The sequence below is a fragment of the Atractosteus spatula genome, chromosome 12 (assembly GCF_055471065.1).
Source record: "Atractosteus spatula isolate fAtrSpa1 chromosome 12, fAtrSpa1.hap1, whole genome shotgun sequence".
Taxonomy (NCBI): domain Eukaryota; kingdom Metazoa; phylum Chordata; class Actinopteri; order Semionotiformes; family Lepisosteidae; genus Atractosteus; species Atractosteus spatula.
Genome location: NC_142717.1, coordinates 22,006,495 through 22,016,123, shown reverse-complemented (window position 1 = coordinate 22,016,123; position 9,629 = coordinate 22,006,495). Strand labels below are relative to the sequence as shown.

At 37.1% G+C, this 9,629-nt stretch overlaps 1 pseudogene; it reads left to right on the top strand.

The window, feature by feature from the left end:
* The first annotated feature begins 2,142 nt into the window (after positions 1-2,142).
* On the top strand, positions 2,143-3,009 carry LOC148822770 (uncharacterized; annotated as a pseudogene).
* The last annotated feature ends 6,620 nt before the right edge of the window (positions 3,010-9,629 follow it).

The window sequence follows — 9,629 nt, the reverse complement described above, 5'->3', positions numbered from 1 at the left end:
AGTGTCAGCACTAGTGGATCACCACTGCTGTAAGATGGGCAGTCTCATATCAGCCTCTAGTGGAGTGTTACTAAAAAACACAATGACATGAATATTAGGTCTGAATGAGATGGGAAGTGGTGAGGGAGGGTTGAATAGGCTAATTTATTTTTGTGGAATTCTCATTCTTTTGCAACAGTTCAAGACTAAGCTAGAAAGTTTGGTGCTTGACAGCTTTTCATAACAACTATCAACCAGTCTTGATGCTGTAGTGCTGCATCAACATAACCAGCTGTTAGTTCTAAACAGAAGCCTACATGTACAGCTCAGTAAGAGCCTTAGGGAGACCAAACTGTAATATTCTGTTGTACTGAATCTGGACTTAAATTAGTCAAGTTCTGTAACCTTTAGGCGTAACTTTTATAAGGCTCTGAATTAATAGAGACAGGCTAACAATTGAGGTTTAAGTGGCATAGTTTGTTGAAGACAGCTTTAAGACATCCTCCTCAAACCTTGTACTAGAATTGTGAGACTTAAATAAATGAACCGATCTCACTCTCAGCTCAAAAAATTCCACACAAATAAAAGAACCCCCAAATTAATGCAGTATATGAAAATGTTCCTTGTTTTCTAATCCTTTTCATTGCCAGACCCTTAAGAAGTAGCAGAGTATTAAGATGGTAAGTGCTGCCTCCTCAGAGCTCCAGTGTCCTTGGTTTGAACCCAGCCTTAGGTATCTGGCTGCATTACAGTACATTTACATGCTCTCCCTAAATCTCCCAGAGCTAGGTTTGATTGACTATTTGAAATTATCCTCGTTTCTGTGATTCCCATTGTGTTTCATCTATGGTGAAAGCGTTTGTGTGCTCTGAGGTTAACCTTGGGCTCCATGTTTCTGGCTTGTTGTGACTCCCCCAGGAAAAGTGTCTTTCTGGTAATGGTCGAATTGGTAAACACACACAACACACCACTGTAAAATTTCTGATTCAAGTCACCGATAAATGTCTTGTCCCCTTCACAGCACATTCACTACAGTAGAAAGTATAAGAGTATTGCTGTTCTATCTCTAAGCTTCAGGTTTTAAGTCTTTCCAGCTTGTTAAAGCTCTTTCTTTCACTGCATGGCTGTGCTGGGAAGAAGAGGCAGAGGTGCTAATTAAGAATAGCTTGTGGGAGAAGGGTTTTTAAAGGTCTGTGAAACTGTCAAAATATGTAGACGAAGTGTAAGAAAAAAAAGAATAGAGCTAGGCTCTTTTTAAGAATATTTTCTCCTGTTGGTGCTGTACTTGAATGGATCGAATATTTTGTGATTATTTGCTTATTACATCACATAAAACAAATATTATAGGAAGATGTTTTTTTTCTAAAAAATATGATTATATATAACATATTACCTACTGTAGTTCATATTTGTAAACTGAAACCTATTTTTTGTCTTTAAAATGTTTGTTTTTCTGTCTTGATGGTATTGTGTCTAGTCTCTCATCTCCTCTTTTGATAAAGTGCACCAACTGGCCTATAGCCACATTAATCTACAGCTGTTGGGGAAGTTGTCACAAAGTAAATTTCTTTGTTGGTTCATTGCAGGCAGCAGTACAGTCATAACTGACTGCCAAATCATTCATCCACATTTGCAAAATTAGCATGTAGCTTTGCTTTCTGTATCCTAACAATATTAGAGATGTAGTGTTTCAATGTCATCACTTGGGATTCCTGGACCATGGTTGTTATCTCAGTTGATGGATCTGTATTTTTTCAATCCAGTGCTATTCCAAATCCGCAACATGACACCAGTTTGTATATATGACTCTTTAATTGGTGATGTTTAGCCAATGCTGATACGACTATAGTTAGCTTATCTGGATGACTGATCTGGCCTAAGAAATGTCTAGAGCTTATATTAAATAAGTCTTTCATTCTGAGAGCCTTGGAGGTCTGCCAGCTTTAAGTGTTTTCAGGCCATGTTGCTGAGCAAAGATTTGTTTCTTTTATATCCCAGTGTCATCTAAAGTAGCCAGAGAAGAAAGAATAAGAAACAATAGTTTATCTTCCTTGTATTTTATTTTCAGTCAAGAGATATAGTTTGTCTCTCAGAATGATTTGTTCTATATCTTATATAACATGTCCAAAGAAGGACATAAAATGAATAGGCTTAACCTTGTCTCCTCTGCTATTCATACTTTGCATGGATATGGTGACCAAAGATATCCAAACAAGGCATCCATGAATGCTATTGTATGCCGACGATGTTATGATAGCAAGTGAAATGCGACACGGCCTCGAATAGCAAGTACAGGAGTGGAAGACACACCTTGAACAATTTGGGATGAAACTGAACATCAAGAAGAAGGAGTACCTGGAATGCGGTGATCAAACCAATGGCACAATCCCAGCTGGTGGGGTCCAACTGAACAAAGTGACCCAGTTTAAGTACCTAGGCTTATGTGTCAACTCCGACTGCACTACCCTCCAAGACGCCAAGATGCGAGTCAGCATCGCTTGGATGAAATGGCGGCAGGTCACTGGAGTATTGTGCGACAAGAAGATCCCTTTGTGCCTAAAATCCAAAGTCTACCGCTCAGTGCTCAGACCAGTGGCCCTATATGGAACTGAATGCTGGCCAACGACAAAGAAACATGAACAGGCACTCCATACGATGGAAATGAAGATGCTGCAATGGACTCTTGGCTTGACAAGACTAGACCATGTCATGAATGAAGAGGTGTGAAAAATACTCAAAGTCGCCCCAATCACTGAGAAAATAAGGGAATCACGCCTGCGATGGTATGGACAGGTGTTCTGCAGCAACGACACATCAATGGAAAAGACCACCCTCAAATTAAATCTGGAAGGCCGCCGGCCCCGTGGGCGACCATTTACCCGCTGGCTGGATCGGCTAAAAGATGACATGCGCCTTGCAAAAGTCACTTGCCGAGACGCCGCAGACCGTACGAAGTGGAAAAATTGGTACAAACAAGCAGACCCCACATTAGTGGATAAATGCGAAGAAGAAGAAGAAAGAAGGACATAAAAATCAATTTTTCTCATGGGGTGATGCATATGTATGGAAAGACAGATGCTTTATGTTTACATTATAATTTCACCTAAAACAAGATAAAATGTGATTCTCTTGTCTTCATGAAAAATGTGGGCTTGCATAGTGTAGGTCTGTTATTGAAATAATAACAGTATAAAACCTATTTTACTTTGTTCTTTGTGCTGTTCATGTGGTCACAACAAGCCATCCCAAAGGATTTCCTCTCAAATTTCCATTTATGTGGTCAAACTAATCATTGAAAGAAAATGGACCAATGATAACAATTGATTGAAGCCTATGGCACATTAAACAAAAGTAGAGCATGGAGTTCCCTATATTAAAGAATGAAATAATTTTCCACAGGATGGTGGGGTGGATCACTGAACACGATGTTTTGAAATGGAAATGCAAGCTACTGTGTTGTTTGCATGTTTATTTCAGTTTTATTTTTTTAATTAGAATCAGTACCTCATATACTCTTTGTTGCAGCATAGCTAATTTAGTTTCAACTTTCTATGTCATAGAATTAGTAAAAAAAAAATCTAAAAGATACAGTGTCCATTATTTCAATATCGATTACATAAAGTGATGAGAACACTGTGGCTCATACTATGTCAGTGGGGTGTGACTCTGGTAGTTTCAAAACACAGAAGTTTTTATAGTGGAGCATTATGTTTGAAACATCAGATCTGTCAAATCCAAACATTAAAAACATTTATGTTTGAGGCAAAGAGCCAAAAAAGCTATTTTATTAAAAATCTTTCTTTAGCATTTAAGAGCACTTAATGGTACTGTAGGTGTGCTTTCAGGAATAGCGCCTTAGCTTTACAGTTTATTGGAAAAAAAAACAATACAATGCTGCCACTGTAAACAAAGGCATTACAGAAAGGGCAGTCATACAGCCCAGGACATTTCTCCAGAGGCCTGGTAATGAACATTGGGCTGATGATGCTGAGCAAGCAAAATCAAGCACTCTCACATAGTTGGTAAAAAATCCTTTGCTTGCAAGTCTTCTTTTCACTAGGGCCTGGAGCTATTTGGGGTGTCTGGGCTCTAGTAGTACTGTGCTGCTGAGCCAAATAACCTGAACTTTTCTAAAATAACTAATAGCAGAAATTCACTAGAGACAGCAACATCCAAGAACTGAATGCTTTGTTTGGAATACTTGATGAGATAGATTTGGTTTAACCCAGTTGGTTAAAGGGTCATACACCATTCAGAAAGAGTCAACCAAGGGATAGCTGCAAGATGGAGATGAGGTGGATGAGGGTTGCTTGAGGCATTTGTGTCAGATGTAACCCACTGAAGCTAAGCAGGTGTGAGCCTGATTAGTACCTGGATGGGAGACCTCCTGGGGAAAAACTAAGGTTGTTGCTGGAAGAGGTGTTAGTGGGGCCAGCAGGAGGCGCTCAACCTGCGGTCCATGTGGGTCCTAATGCCCCAGTATAGTAACGGGGACTCTATACTGTAAACAGGCGCCGTCCTTTGGATTAGATTTAAAACTGAGGTCCTGACTCTCCATGGTCATTAAAAATCCCAGGCCGTCTCCCGAAAAGAGTAGGGGTGTAACTCATGTCCTGGCCAAATTTCCCATCAGCCCTTACCAATCATAGCCTCCTAATAATCCTGATTTATGAATTGGCTTCATTACACTGCTCTCCTCCTCACTGATAGCTGATGTGTGGTGACTGTTCTGGTGCTGCACATTGGTGGTGGTGGAGGGGAGTCCCCATTACCTGTAAAGCGCTTTGAGTTTAGTGTCCAGAAAAGCGCTATATAAGTGTAAGAAATTATTATTTATTCATTTCTCTCTGACACAGCTTTGATTAAAAGAATAATCATTCAGGCAAACTGGGTTAAACAACCATTTATTAACAATGACAATACACACACTAAACAACATGCAACATAAACATTCAAAACACAAATTACACTACTTATAAACCTTCACAAAAGGTGTCCCAGAGGTAAACGTCATGACCACCCAGAGAAACCCCAGACTGCTGCCAATTATTCAGCTCTTAAATAATGCCTACAAAGGCAAAGATAAGATCAAGTTGCCTTCTAAACTAAACAAAATATGACCTACAGTTATATATCTCTCTCTGTAAACCCAGATGCTACAAAATGAATGAGAACCTACTGTATCTCCCTATTCTAAAAATGCATTCACTAACCAGGAGAGGAATTCTTTATACAAGAAATCAGTTTCCTAAAAACAACAAAATAGCAGGTTCAAATACTTAACTTGAATCTGATCTTTATGAGTGGTCTGGATAAGGAACTCTTGTCTTCTATCTTCCTTTCCTTTCCATGTCCTTCTATTTATGTATTTCTGTCTCCATTTTCCTCTCCGTATAACAGCCTGTTTTATACTGTGTTTCTAGACGGTTGATGACACTCTTAATTATTTACCATGAACTGAATTAACTAAGATAAACCAAGGTAATTTTTTATGACTGCTTCATCACTTAGTCTCACACCTCTACAGCTCAGCAAACATCTCCTTGCTTTGAAGTTCCAGAGAACAGGACATGTTGACAATTGCCAGGTGTTACCCATTGTTACCCTATAAATTCTGACAATATCTGTAACTACATATATATAATTTTGTAATGGTGGTGATAACTTGATTTGTCATTGTTATCACTCCCAAACCTCAATTACTTCCATTTAGGGTGTAATACACTCTGCAGCCTTTGAAAGTCTGTCTAGGCCAATTAGATGATGAGGCCATGAGTAATAAAATAAAAAAAAACTCTTGGTGTCATTGTGCCAAAACAACCCTATTAAGCTGATAACTTAATGGTGCAAAACAGAACAGAACAGCAGATAGTATTGGTGTGGCTGATATGGAAGATAAATTAAAATAAGTTGACAGACTTTTAAATGACACAAACATATAATCTGTCCATATACTTTTATAAATATCAAGAATATAAAATATGAATATTATATTTCAGTATTTAGCAGTTGACTTACTGTATATTACGTAATTCTGTTTGATTCAATTAACCTGAAGAGCAATCCCTTGTACCGCAAATATACTTTTTTAAGGGTGTGTTGTCAAAGGACCAGCATTGGCACATTGTCGAATGTAAATAAATGTATTCTATATTCTTACACATGGTGGAATAAGAAAGAACAAAAATCCCGTGGTGCTTCCATTTACACATCACCAAATATGCGATATGAAGGGGAGCTAACAAATTCCCTTTCAACATTTGAAGTATTACACAGTATTCTCAGATGATTTCTCTAAAAAGATTCATCTTCTCATACCAAAATAAATGTTGGGGGCTACCTAATGGCCTTCTATTTTCAGCATGTGTTTTTGTTCTACAGCTGCTACACTAGCTCATCTGTTGAGATCCCTTCTGTCAGATGCTCAGAATTCTTTGCATTTACAATTGTTGGGCGATTCCATTTTATTCACAGATGCTCATACTGAAATACAAGGTTCTGCCAGAATCCAGAGGGTATTTTCTAGAGAAAAGAGCTGAGAACATAGATAATTCATGGAGATGACCTCAAGCTGATTTGTAAATTAGGATTGTGGTTATATATTAATTTTCAGCTACTTTTGCCTCTGAAGTGATATTTAGCATCTTGTTGAACAGGATCTATAATTAAATATTTACTAAAGATTTACTTGTATAGTGATTGATTGGTTTTTCTAGATGTCTGAGGTAAAAATAAAATATTGTTCTAAAGTCAGTTAATATACAGTATGACTTGGACAGTGTGAGATCTTTTCTTATACAATCTAACACAATGCCTCTAGTACAATTCTAAGAACATGAGTATGTACCTAATCTAGTATTACTGGGTACCTGATGGATTAATTTTAGCACACACAGGGAAAATGAACAGAAATGTTATACTGTTCAGAAATCCCCTTGCGATAATAGGAAGAAAAAACATCCAAGTAAGAGATTTACAGAGACAATTCAGTTTCCATTTGTGGTTTACTCTGGTTTGAACTGAGAAGGTGAATGGAATGAGTTTGTAAAGGTTTGAAAAGTGTTGCTCTTCAGGGGATAAAAGTACTACTGCTTAACATCTAGCATGAACAAAAAAGGACTATAAAATCCTCTGTAACTTAATTTTGTTGTATTTTAGTGAAAATGTAAGATGTGTATTATTTTGCTTTCCCTCTTACCATCATAATTTGATATGCATTTTCACTTTATTAACTCAGTTGGGGCAGTACTGTACATTTCTCTGTAGTTATTATCTGTGAATCTGTAATGTTGAAGAACAATGTGCTCTTCAACAAGTCAAACATCCATTTTAATATTTCATTATTACTTAGAGTCCTTGACTCTCTTTTTTTTTTGTTATGCCACTAATTCTTTAAATTGAACTAAAGCCTAAGACAAACTTTTTTCATCTGCATGTGTAACAGGCACAGCTCTGCTCCTCTCTTGCGGGGATTTGATCACAGTAGCTCAGTGCATACACAGAACCACTTCGTAGAAGCAATCTCCATTACACCAAAAGACTGGATCTTTTGCTGTAGGAAATCTCTACTTTTTAAGTTTCAAAAGGATGACATCACTTGTGTAACAATAGTGCCAACACTTATACTCACCCACTCTGTAATACCCAGCAGGCGAACACAGAAATACAATAAGTATCTATTCTCATAAGCTCTTCTCGACCTTCTTTACTTTTTTCAATGCTTTTCTTCTTTCAACTCTGTGGATCCAGCCATCACTTTTCCTTTTGGCTCCACCACTAACCTATCCTCCTCCTCCACCAAAATTTTGAACCTCATGCCTGACTCCTCTCTGTCTTACTCCTATTATATTTCTTCTTGAACATGCTCCAGTTCTTTTTGAGAAACATTTGCATAATTTGTTGCTTCCTTTTTCGCTTTGCCATTTTATTTCTTGTCCAGGCAAAAGTCCTCTCTTGCCCAGACTGTTCTAACTCCCTCTTGGCCAATCTCCCTGCCTGAATTTTGATAGTAACCTTCCATTTTCCCTTCTTCAGTTTTCTCATGCAACACTATTGTTCCAGTGCCTCCACTAGTTCTCTATAGCTACTGTACACACATTCTTTACAAAACCCTTGTTAGAGCCTGCCAGTATTTGAATAATTCTAATCTTTTCTACCCTAAGTCTCTTAACTCTCCTTATAATCCTATCTCACCCCCTCTACTCCTTCTTTTCCATCAGACTTTCTGTATCTTCTCTTGGTTCTCCCGCTACAGTAGTCTATTCTGCACCTTTGTTCTTCAGCGTGGAATGAACTAACCACAGAAATCAGAACTGCTCATCACCTGCTCAAGGCACATCTGTTCTGAGTTGTGATCAATTAGTTCTCAGTTGCATGCTTTAATAACTTGTACACTATGTTGCATAATTGCGCTTATCCATTGTAAACATGAAATGCATATCAATGTGGTGTTTACATTGCTGCTGTTTAACAACACTATCTCTATGCTGTTTCTTATTAATTCATTGTTTGCGTTGCTCTTCCATTACTCTGCTTGTGTTAGTCTTATTGTTATTTAAGTAATTTAATTTATTTTTTGTACTGTAAGTGTATGATTATGTCTTGTACTTACATTTAATGTAAATTGTTTATACAGATTGTATGGTTCCCTCAATAATGGAATATGGTAGGCAAATAAAAATAATCTATCAAATTACAGGAATGATTATTAGATTTAGCCAATTTATAGAACTGACAAGGGTAGAACAGTCAAAGGAGACTTTCTAGCTGTTTATCCCTTTTATGGCTTATCAGCGAGACATTATTGACTATGACCATTGCAATAAGCATAAAGGAAAACTGAGGTTATTAAGCAGTAATGTAAAGACCTGCAAGGTAAATAAATCTGAAAAGCAATGCTGTTGAAAAAGTAGTGTTTAACATATATAGTATGTATATATAACATAAAGATGTATCAGATAAATATTGCAACAGAAGGCATTTCTTTTTACTGATCAAAGTAAGCTATATCATGCAGCTGAGCCCTAATAAAAGAGAAGCAGTTGTCCAGGCTGCTAACTTTATTTTTGCCAATAAAATAATTAGTCTCTTTTTAAAGATCCATTCACATCAGCATTATGAATATGGAACAATTCACTCCCAATATTAATAATAACTACATTCTTTTAAAAACAAATAATAAACTAAAGAGGTGTTTCTTGTAAGACAGCTAAATATCAAAATATTTCAGCTTGCTGATTCACAGCTGGTATGTAGATTTTCCATATGTACTGTAGATATCCCTGCAGCACTCTATTACTAGGGCTACATCTTGTATTACATGGAACCAAATCTCCCTCAGATTTTCTGGAAACACAATAGATTATAAAATGTTATAATTACTGTATGACTGCTGTATGAATTGAGGGCCACAAGGCTTAAATTTAATAAACTGTTATTTTGTAATCATTACATTAAAGCCTCATTAAAGCAGATTTATCAAGAAAATAAAAGCTTATTTGTCCAGTAGGAAAGGATGTGTAGTGACACTTTTTCATGCTTTGGATAGGGTAAGATGTACATTTGTAAGAGACTGACAAATCAATTAAAGAAATGCATTGCTGAGTAAGTCTCATAGTCTTAATGGGAAAATAACTAGCATGTTCCCTCCA